The 12,493-nt window shown below is 36.1% G+C and overlaps 1 long non-coding RNA gene across 1 annotated transcript; it reads left to right on the top strand.

Annotated features, from left to right (window-relative positions):
- The first annotated feature begins 4,017 nt into the window (after positions 1–4,017).
- Positions 4,018–7,176, top strand: LOC139189106 (uncharacterized). Its single transcript, XR_011572629.1, has 3 exons — positions 4,018–4,636; positions 5,191–5,398; positions 5,846–7,176. It is a non-coding gene; the product is annotated as an uncharacterized lncRNA (long non-coding RNA).
- The last annotated feature ends 5,317 nt before the right edge of the window (positions 7,177–12,493 follow it).

Below are 12,493 nucleotides of genomic sequence, written 5' to 3'. Positions count from 1 at the left end.
CGTGAGAAATCATCCACCAAGACAAGTATGTATTTTTTTTCCCCCAATGCTCTCGGTTTGTACTGGTCCAACCAAGTCTATGTGCATCAGTTCCAAAGGTCGTGAAGTTGAGATGTAATTTGTGGACTTGTGTGAACTTTTTGTTTGCTTTCCCACTTGACATTCTCCACAAATTCCAAGTTCTCCAGTCAACAACGGTAAACCCCTCACATACTCTTTCTTGGAAAGCTTGATCAAATCCTTATAGTTCATGTGACCTAATCGTTTATGCCATAAATCCAAAACATCGTCAGTTGATTTATTGCATATGTCAGGCACATGTAACTCATTTGCATTCACACAATAACAATTGTCCTTGGACCTTTTTCCTTCAAAACTGTCAACCTCTTTAGCAACCTTTACACTACATTTCAACTTATTGAAAAGTACTTCAGCATCATCATCGTCACAAATTTGACTAATGCTAATTAGGTTAGCTTTAAGTCCATCTACTAACATGACATTTTTTAAGCATAGAATTCCTAGTGTTTTGATTTCTCCTTTTCCAACGATCCTTGCTCTTTTTCCATCTCCAAAAGTGATTGCTCCATTTTTGCACTCCTCGGTGAAAGTTGTGAACCATCTTTTGTCTCCAGTCATGTGCCTTGAGCAACCACTGTCTAGATACCAAGTATCAGACTGCCAAGATGAGAGAGCAGTGAAGGCCACCAAGCATGTAAGCTTGTCTTCCTCAGATGAAGGTGACACCTCATCCAACAGACAAATTTGAGTCTCTTTTCTTCTCCATACTTGCTTTAAGTTTGGAGTAAGGAAGTTAGGCATTATTTTTGAAATTCTATTCATTCCCTTTGGGTGAGCAACAAATCTCCCTTTGAGATTTGATTTTTCAGAAATCCAAGAAGTAGTGTGTTTAGTTTGATTTTCCTTTCGAAGCTTGTAACACCTAGGTCTGATATGTCCTATTTTTTCACAGAAGTGACAGATAGGAATAAAAGTTTTTGACCTAATGAACTTCTTTGGATCAACAAAATTTCTCACGGAATTTGACTTTTTTGTAGTGATACACGAATTTCCAAAAGGTTCGTCACTACTCACTTTCCTGCTAGGTTCTTGTACAGCTTTGACAAACTTGGTAACAGAAGTGGAAGAACTTCCAGTTATATCAAAACCTAGACCGCTTCGATCACCTGAAATCTTTCCATAGCTCAACATTTTGTCAATTTTGCTTGAGCCAATGCTAAACACTTCAACTTTCTTCTTTATGTCATTCAATTCACTTTCAAGACCTTTGTTGTCTGATGCTAGCATATGTAACTTCTCCAACATTGACTCTCGTAGCTTTTCTGCATGTTCCATTTGAGATCGATGCTCGATCTCTGCTTCCTTCTTCTCACTTTCAATCTGCACGAGTTTATTTTTTAGTTCTTCATTTTCCTTCTTCACTTTCATGGTGATATCATAAAGTGCAGTGTACTTTTGTAAGACTTCAACGGAGTCAGGCTCTTCAACTTCCGAATCATCAGTCTCATATCCATCAAAAGTTCCAAAAAATGCAATCACTTCCTCATCATCTTCAGATGCCGTGTCTTTTTCTGACTCACTGTCGCTCCACGTGGAAGTTAAAGCCTTGTTCTTTTCATCTTTCAGCCTTTTAAGAGTATTGGCACATTCATGAGCATGATGTCCATACCCTTGACACTCAAAACACTTATCTTTATCATTCCAACTTTTCTTTTCACCAAGTTTGACAGACTTAGGAGTATTTCCATGAGAAACATCTCTAGAACGAGGGACTTTGGAGTTTGAGTCAAAATTGTTTCGACTTTCACGTCCCCTAAAGCTTCTAAGCTTCAAAAATTTTCTAGCTTGTTTGGTAAGGAGGGCAAATTCGTCTTGAGTCAAGGTTTCAAATGGATCCTCATTCATTTTTTCATTATTGACTTTAAAAGCAACATTTTTGCCTTTCTTGCCTTCTGTAAAGTCGGACTCATATGTTTGTAGGGATCCAATCAATTGTTCCAACTTGTAAGTGTTCAAATCTTTCGATTCTTCTATAACTGTCCTTTTTGCATGAAACCTTGAAGGAAGAGATCTTAGAATTTTCTTAACAACCCTATGCTCTGGAATGCTATCACCAAGATTGTGACAACCATTGACAATTATACTAAGCTTAGCATAGAAGTCAGAAAAACTCTCATCATCTAGCATTTTGATATTTTCAAATTTTGTGATGAGATTTTGAAGCTTGGATTCTTTGACAGTAGAGTTACCTTCATGAGTAACTTCAAGAATATCCCAAGCTTCTTTTGTCGTTATGCATTTACTAATGTAGTTAAATTGCTCAGGCGAAACGGCAGTAAATAACGCATTCAATGCCCTTTGATTGAATGTGCTAAAGTTGCGTTCTTCTTCGCTCCATTCCCTTCTAGGCTTAAGCAACGACATGGTTGGCGAAGACTGTCCTTCGCCTTTCGTTTCTTTAACTATTGGAAGTTCCCAGCCTTCTTCAACCGCAAGCCATACTCTGTCGTCAAGCGCCCAGAGAAATGATTTCATCTTTGCCTTCCATGCAGCGTAGTTGTCACCATCAAAATGTGGTGGATGAGAAACTGAACCCATAGCACGATTCATCCTAGACTACCCACGGATCTCACTAGATATTTTTAGTGACCTGCTCTGGTGCCAATTGAAAGTCCTAGGATGGGTACTAATTTAATCTAGACTATAAATAAATTTCAACATTTTAGAAGTCTTAAACCTTATGCATTTAAGTCTGTAATCTGCACACAGTTAAATGAAACACCCGTGACGTACAAAAGATATATGTTGCAAGAATATAAAGATAATCATTCAACCATATCAACATTGCACAATGTTAATAAAAGAAAGACTTTATTAAGAAATATAAAAAGAACATAATAGAACTCTCACAACTAAAATCTAAAAACTTCTAGCTAAAAACTAACGCATCTAAGTCTCTCCCTAATAATGGAAATGTGCCTTGTGATTTTCGTAATTGATTGTTTTTCAAACAAACACTTCATCATATAAACATTCTGCATGATCGAGTTAGCATCCTGCAAAGTTCGAGGGAAAGGTGATTGACGGCTGCGTTAGTGTCGTGCCACTTTAACTCGACTTAGCAGTTCATTAAGATTTCTATCATGGATCTTAATCATCGACTTTCTCAATTGGAGCACTGTATCCATCGTATCCCCAATCACATGCTTACTCCTCTCATTCATATTTCATCCTCTGATGATGATTCTGACTTCCGTCCTGCTAGTGTTCCACCACCTTCTCATACTCCCTGTTCACCAATTCTGGAACGCACACCGCTGCCAACTCCTACTTCAGACGATGATATAGAGGAAGATCCTGAGGAAGATCTCTACTGGGTTACCGATGACGAATCGTTGCCTAAGCATGATTAATTTGGCTTTTCCTATGACAAAAAGGGGGAGAGACTATAGTTAGGGGGAGAGATTTTAGTTAGTAGTTAAGGGGAGGGATTTATTTATTTTTTGCTAGAATAATGTTTTAGTTAGTGAGGGTTTCTTTTAGTTTATTATATGGATGATACATCATGTTTGAATGATTATCTTTATTTCATTATTTCATAATAAAGCTTCTTTTTATTTTTCTATTTTGGACGATGAAAGATAGTTGAATGATTATCCTTATTTCTTAATACACATGCAACATCTGTCTTTTGTACGTCACGGGTGTTTTGTTTAATGTGTGCAGATTACAGACTTCAATGCATAAGTTTTAAAATTTTAAAATATTGTATTTGAGGGTTTTGTCAAGGAAATGCCAAAGGGGGAGATTGTTAGACCAATATTGGCAATTCTTGACAAAATGCATGAGTCTGTAATAGCTTAGACTTGTTATATATTTTCAATTGTAATTGTTTAAGTCTAGGGAGGTCTCTTAATCTTTTGATGAGAAGATGTTACGAGAACAAGATACACATTCAGGTATGTTTGCATGCATGCATCCAATTACATTCATCTATATCTCATGTTATTGTATTTGGGATAGGACTCTTACCCTTTGTGGGTTTTATCTCTTTAGAATGACTTATCCTTTCTACATTAATTATTAAAACACGCTTTCAAAATAATCTGATTGCACTTGTGAGACTTATCTGATTGCATGGGAGTTATCTAAATGGTTTGCCGTCCTTATCAATTTATTTGGTGCGGTGCCGTGTGTTATATAAGAGATGTCAGGGATTTGTTTAAAGGAAGCCGCATATGCATATAACCTGTTTTCTTTGAAAAAATATTGAGAGGCAGCAGCTTGTTGTTTTGAATAAGGAAAAATATTTTTGATATTGCTGCTGTCTTGTGGTTTCAACATCATGTGTTTTTAAAAGAGAAAATATTATTTTCATGCTGATTTCATTTGGGTTTTAAATTGAATGTCAATTATGAAAATGTGTCTTGTGATTTTCGTAATTGATTGATTTTTCAACCAAACACTTCATCATATAAACATTCTGCATGATCGAGTTAGCATCCTGCAAAGTTCGAGGGAAAAGTGATTGACGAATGCGTTAGGGTTGTGCCACTTCAACTCGAAGACTGAAGAAAGATCGAGTAGCAAAGCGCGGAGACAAAGCTGCCAACTGGTATGAGTGTAGTTGATGAGTTTTGTAAGTCTTTATGTATTCTTTCTTTCTTAGTGCTTCCTGGCTTGGTAGCCCGAGGATTTTCCCAGTGGTGGGTTTTGCCTCGTAAAATCCTACATCATGTGTGTACTTTTTATATTTATTCTGGATACTTTGTGTAGGATTAAAGCTGCATAACTGATTAACATAAATCACAATTTGAACTAGTTTTAAGTTGAAATTTATTTATAATTCTAGTTAAGTTAGTACCCATCCTAGGACTTTCAATAGTTGAATATCAGAGTGCACCACGAATAAGACTACAAATTAATAAGAATATTATTAAACAAACTAGAATGCCGGAACGGCTACAAAACCCTAAGAGACTACATTGTGAATAGCTTGATATCTAATGAATAACAAAGCACTCTATTTATAATAAACTAACCCTAAACCCTAATGCTAACGGGCTAAGCCCAGAAAACAAAACATTAAAGTAAACCTAAATACTAATATTTTCCAACACCCCCCGTCAAACTCATGGCGGTATACGACATGGGTTTGCAAACAAGCAGATGCGGACTGGCTCCGCCGCAACGCAGACAGACAGACAGGCAGGCTCCGCCGCAACGCGGATAGACAGACAGACAGGCAGACTCCGCAACGCGGACAGACAGACAGACAGACAGGCAGGCTCCGCAACGCGGACAGACAGACAGGCAGGCTCCGCAACGCGGACAGACAGACAGGCAGGCTCCGCAACGCGGACAGACAGACAGGCAGGTATGCAAACTTGACTTGACTTGACTTGCGAACTGGTGAACTTGCGAACTTGACTTGACTAGCAAACTTGACTTGATTCTTGCTGGCAAACTGATTGTGGTTCCGACTGACTAGAGTTGAGAGTATGGAAAGAACCCGTCACTAAACGGACGAGATTTTCATATCTCAATTGTAGCAACAAACGAACAACGCCACCAACTTGTGTGGGCCTTCAAACAAACTTAACCATAACTTCTTTTTTTTCTCTGCCCGTGTGGGCCTAAACCAACAGCAATTTTTTTTTCTTTCTCCTGGGACCTTTCGAATGCTTTCCTCTCCAACAAACAATATAACTTTTTCTTGTATTGGACAACGGTTTTTCTTTTTCTTTCTTTTCCTTTTTTTTTCATTTTTTCTTCTTCTATTTTTCGGCTTCTGTTTCCTTATTCTCTTCTTCTATCTGGGCAGTGTTCTCCAGAGAAAACAAATCCAAGTGCAGTATGGGATCTCAATTCTGGGATTCTTGACGTGATGGGATAGCAGAGGCGATGAAGTGCGGATCAAAGCGGCGGCGAGGATGCGGGTACGGTGCGAAGGCAGCGCAGTCAGTGGTGGGTAGACGATTTCATGGGTTTGGTGCGGAGGTGCAAGTGGTGCGGGTCCGATCAAAGGGTGCGGATGCAGTGCAGGAAACGGTGTGGTGATGCGGCTGGTGTTGGATACGAACAACAGATGTGCTGGGTTTCTAGTTGCAGACCTGGTACGAAGGCTGATGGCTGGGTGACGATGCAGCGGAAGTGGGGCAGATTCTGGTGGGTCGTCCGAGCAAACATAATCAAATTTTTTTTCTTTTCAAAACAAACACTGAAAACTATTATCAAACAAACAACATGGATACCTATCAAGAAGAACAGATTAAATCCCGAAAGATCAAACCTGCTCTGATACCAAGTTGAATATCAGAGTGCACAACGAATAAGACTACAAATTAATAAGAATATTATTAAACAAACTAGAATGCCGGAACGGCTACAAAACCCTAAGAGACTACATTGTGAATAGCTTGATATCTAATGAATAACAAAGCACTCTATTTATAATAAACTAACCCTAAACCCTAATGCTAACGGGCTAAGCCCAGAAAACAAAACATTAAAGTAAACCTAAATACTAATATTTTCCAACAGTGTACACCATGCCTGGACATTGACAGGCTAAGCAAACCATATGCACTAGTAGTGTTAAATTTATTTTACTCAATTTTTATTGTTGAGTGAGATAGGTGCATTTACTTACTACATAACTTACCAAAAAAGATATAAACTCACTTTTCTAAATGTCTTTCACATGAATTTCACTTTTATAGAGATGTAGATGTATTGAAACTAGCAGAAACGATAAAAAAATTTGTTTATGATAATTTGATATGTATTATTGATACATTTTCTAACAACTTAAACTTTTGGAATATAATGAGCGTTTAATATAGTATCAAAGTTTTGCTTGCAAATAACTCCAACCTTCCTGATCTCTCCCACATTTTTGATTATTTTCTTACAAATGGGGGTTTTATCTATATATGTATTAATACAAAAACTCGCTACCTTTTCTTTTACTTGACAAATCTTAATTATAGTCCAAATTAATTACTTAAATCTAGCTAATTTGGCCAACACTGCTAGAACAATCCAGCCCCCACTAGTTATGACGTAACTATATTTTAAAGATCAAGAATAGTAGGGCAACGATTCTTGGCACGGAAAGATTTATGTGGCCAGTTGGCTGGGGTAAGTAATGCAAGAGGGGGGGGGGGGGCAAATGCATGCAGCCGTTAATTTGGTGCTGTTGCCATTGGATGGTGGAGGAAAGCAAAGCATGCATTCCAGTAGGAGGATGGCATAATTCAATCCAAGCCGCAGAGGCGATGTTAGTGGAGGTCCTGCTTGGAGAAGATAATATATATATATGGATATAGAATTTACTCAGATTCAGACTCTGTATGGTTTCTGTTTTGAACTTTAACCTATTTTTGCAGGTTCCACACCAAACAAAAGTTACGTGGGCATGAGAAAAAGATAAAATCAACAAAAACGGATGACCTTTATTCCGAGTTCATGTATTTAATTATCTGTTTGGTGTTTGGCGTAAGATGCGTATTTGAGATGATGAAAGAGACGACTTATGTAGGTAGTAATGCAGTAGCTAGTTTAGAAGTCAAATTTTGATTAAAACTTGATTTTAAGTCCTCTTAGCTTAATTAAGGTTTAAAAGTTCTTATAAGATAGTTTCAAGATACGATTAGTTAGGACTGAAAAAAAAAGTATAAAGATGAGAAGAAGGTGAAATGAATAAGTTTGTTTTTTTATATACAAAAATAAAAATGAATAAAACTATAGGTAGCTTGTTAATTAAGTAATTACTCAAAGTGTTCGGATGCAAATTAAGTCGTAAACTAAACAAGTTTTTTTAGGAGTTGGTTTGCAATGCTAGGAAAATTTAAGAGTGTCAGATACGACTCGTGGTAAAACAAAAATATTAGGTAGGAATTATTGTATCATTTTTACCTACCAAAAAGGAAAAAAAACATATATCATCTTCACTAGAACACAGCAGCTTATCTACCACGACAATTCTACCACGGACTTTAGGTGCGCGTGATAAAAAGTGAATATTTATCACGGGCTTAGTGAGCAAGTCGTGGATAATAATATTTTACAACGTGCAAATAATGACCCGTTATGATAAAATAATCTAATACCACGAACTTAGTCAACACGTTGTAAAAATATTAAACCACCACGGGCCTTCAACGTGGTATATAGTTCGTAACCACTATGGATTCTTTTTATCTACCACGATCATTAAGTGTGGTAGAATTACACACATTATTAAACAAAAAATCAGAAAGCGGGATTACAAATTTCCCAAAATTTGAAATCTATGAAACTTACTAATATTCCCGCCCTTCTCAAAATTTAAGTGAAATCCTTCTCAATTCCTATTTCTTATGGCTTCCTCTTTATTCTCTGGGCAGACTCCCACCTACCATTGCCGACTTGAAAACTCCCCACCGGTTCTTAGCCATCTACAGATTTTCCTATTCACCATTTCCCTCTCGTTTACCCCTTGTTCTTTCTTCCCCTTCGTACTTGTTCTGGGAAGATTCCTTTTTCTCTCTCTCTTTCTAACTTCTGATTTTCATTTTTTTCTTGAGAAAACTGCAATAATGGTGAGCTTCTCAGCCCTCTGAGCTTTTACTTAACGATCTTCGTCAATCTGCTAGTATCGCTCTAAATCTCCCTGCTAGTTCCCCAACTGGTGTCGTCATGAGCCTCTGCTTCATTGGCTTCATCACGGCTCTTCATGTGTTCGGCAAGCTGTACCTCCACCGATCTAGTGGCGGAACTTGAGGTCTGAGTCCTGGTTCAGATCGGGTTCGGATTCGGAGCTTAATTGGTAATTCAATGCTACAAATACTTTGTTTTCGCTATGCTATGTAAATTATGTCAGGGTTGATATTGTTAGGGTTTCAATTTTGTTTAAAGTTTGGATCCTGGAGTGTGTTTGGATCAAAATCGTGTAATAAATATTTAACCTTTCGTTATTTTGCTTTCTGAATTTTGATATGCTATTGAATGATTGAGAATTTGATGATCCAAAAGTTTTGAATTTGTTAAAATTTTAGAGATTAAAAGGAAAGCATAATTGTGTAAACTTGGGAGATTCATGGTTACATAAACTAAGTAGACGTTTGCTAATAAGAATTGGAATTGAAAAAAGGGCATCCAAAGCAAAAGGGATTAGAGCTTTTAGAAAATAAATAGGATTGGCTTTGCAATACATTGGCTACTGATGTATGTTCAGAAAAACTGCCCTTGATCCATTTTGGGGTGAAATCTTGATAAATGTAAAGATAAGAATGGATGAATGATCAACAAAATGTGAAGAGCTTGATTGTAGGCAACAATAACTAAGCTTCTTTCCTGCCCATGATTGGGACTTTGATTAGAAGGTATTATTTAAAGGGTTATATAAGGTTGTTACATAATGAATGCCTATTTCTGTTAATATCTTTATTAGAAGGAATCAGAAGTTTGGACTGGGGCTGAGTTTATCCACAGGGTTCAGCATTTGATACCTCTTGATCCACTACTAGTCTCAGTAGTTTAGCATATCCTTGGGATAATCGGTACTAGGATATTTTTTTTTTCACTTAGATGATGGACTGTTTGCCTTTTGGGAATTGACTTTATGGATGAATTTTTTTTGTATATCATGTCCTTGAGTTGAGACATGAGTTTCCTTTCTAAGATATATATTTTTTCTTGTTTTATCTCAAAGGTGGTTGGTGGTTCTAATTCATGAGGGTCCATAACTCCAATGTCAGCTATTACATCAACAGGAAACTGCAAATTTGAAGTGTGTACATGGGTGGGCAACTGCAAATTTGAAAGGAATTTGATTGGAGGTATTCAAGGAAAACTAAAGTCTTCTAAGTTACAATTTCCTTGTAAATCGAGGCGTATTTCATAATTGATAGATAGTTTCATATTTTTTAGGACATCACATTGGTTTTATTGGTGATTTTGTTGTAGTTTAGTGTAATACTTGTAATTCTTTTTAAACATGTAATAATTTAAAATTTTATTGTATTATAGTAAATTTGCAATTTTGTGGGTTTTTATATATTGTTTTTTTTTTTATCAAAATTTATATATTGTTTTTAAATAATTTTTTTTTTAATTTTTAGAATTTTTTTTATAATGGACATTAGCCGTGGTTAATTAATGGTCCACAACGGTTTTAGCGTGTGGTGTTAGATTCGAATTCATTGCGGGCTAAGTCCGTGATTATTATTTAATTGATAACGTGCTTTGGCCGTGGTAAAAGTTTAAACTTTTTACCACATCCTTAATACTAACGGGCAGTGTGTCCGTGGTGGATTTCGATCTACAACGGACATCTACCGTGGTAGATGACATTTTTTCTTCTAGTGTACAATACATTAATTATTTTTTTGAGAAAATGAAAAAACAGAAGAAAATATTCAATGGAGATACGTATTGCATGCAACTACTAACAAATTATTTTGATTACATCCCAACGTCACGAAAGATGACCCAGTGCAGCAATACAGTCTTTAACTACATACCAGCCAAAACCCTAATCAGAGCTTTAACGGTGCCAAAAGCAATCTGCCGAATCAGATCTCTCTCTCTCTCTCTAAACTCCCTTTCTGGTCGAGTAATTAGTGGGACTAGTAATAGTGATGACTTAGTTTAGTACTACTCTACTTAAAGTCTTGGTGTTTGATGGAAGTTATAACTAATGCAACATAGCAAAGAAGATTATAATCATAATTAATCATAAGATAAGGAGAATAAAATGAGTTGATCAGGTTTGATTAAAAAAAAAAAAGAGTTGATCAGGTTTCTCTCTAACCACAACCACAAGGAATTTGTTTGTGCCAAACTTATATCTTATATTAATTAGGCTCTTACATACATATACTTTTATATAGTTCTATTCTATTATCAGAACCTTTAAATAGTCTTATTTGAAGGACACTTTATGGGATTCATTATTTATGTTTTTTAAGATCTGAACTATTTTATATTTAACTTATCATCATTAAAAAATGTTAGATAAATATGAAACCATTTAGACATCCAATTGCAGTGAAGAAAATTGTTGAATATAATGCTTCCAAGAAACCCTAAAATGACTAATATTTAATCCTCATATAGTTTCCGATTTGAGAAATCTGTTGTGGAAAATATATCAAATGAAAGACTTAAAGATAGACAATTTAGATTGTTAAAATACAACTAAAATTATCTACAAGATTGTTCCTCAAATAAGCTTCCATATTTGAGAAATTCAACTAAAGCTCACTAATACTTTATGTTTTATTATCCTTTGAGTACTACACTCTTAAAATACAAATTGTATCTTTGTACCAGCCTCATTTCATGATTTGACCACTTTGCCCAACCATAAAACAAGTAAATCCTAATCACAGTCCAACACGTTAATGGGGGGAAAGTAGTCTGAAAAATGAGTTTGATCTTTGTGTGGATTAGGCTTATGTGTTTACATTTTAAAGTGATTTCCAATTAATATATTTAAAAAGGTAAAAAGATTGAAATCCCCATCTTGTGCACGTCACGTGCCATTTCCGTCAATCTAAATTGACGGAATAGTAGACGTGTCGTTAAGTAAACTACAATCACAAACTAGAACAATTTGGGTCTTTTACGACTTGAAATATACGGCGTACAGTACTGGCATGCCTTAAATGATATTATTCACGACATTCGTAAAGTTCATGTCGTAATACTTGCACATAATCTAGCATTCACAGCATCACTTTTGTGCAAGTTGTTAAATAAAAATATTTACGGCGTAACTGTTGTGTGTTGTATTTGACAATTTACACGACACACTTTCCTTCTCTTTTAAGGCATTACGTTATGTCGTAAAGTGAATTTTTTTATATATTTGGGTCCCTACCTTTTATGGCATGAATGATACGTCGTAAATAATAGTTTCTAGCTTCATGCCTAAACTTTCCCACTCTGCACCTAACAAAAAATGCGCGGGAAATTATAGTGTCAGAATGAAATATCAAACAAGTGAAATTCTAGACCATTCCACTTCACTTTCCCCTTTCTTTCTCTCTGCCTTTTAGATTGCTCGTTTCTTTCACACCACTGTGACCCAATAGGATACCCATATTTATTTACCCAAACAACAAACCCCTCTCTCCATCGCTTTGTCGCGGTCCATGGCCTCATCTCCACGTTGCTTGTTGTCCACCATCGAAAATTCAGAACCCAGGAGATCCATTCCGCCAAAACTCAAATCGACACCTAAATCTTCCTCTCCCAAAACACACGAGACTGCCGTTTTTCTCCCAGTGTTCAAAGGTTGAAGTTTTTTTATTTCAATTTTTTAATTTTATTTTTATATAAATTTGGTTTTGAATTTACAGGTACTTTTCTCTAGCAACCCTTCCACTTGCATATTCGCACTCCACAGACTCCAATTTGGGTTTTATTTTTCTAAATCTATATGTATTTGTGCCTGTCTTTATTATTCTGTGATTGAGGATTC

Source organism: Malus domestica, chromosome 11 (genome assembly GCF_042453785.1).
Source record: "Malus domestica chromosome 11, GDT2T_hap1".
Classification (NCBI taxonomy): Eukaryota; Viridiplantae; Streptophyta; class Magnoliopsida; order Rosales; family Rosaceae; genus Malus; species Malus domestica.
The sequence above is the reverse complement of the archived record's forward strand: the minus strand, read 5'-3'. Positions and strand labels throughout refer to the sequence as shown.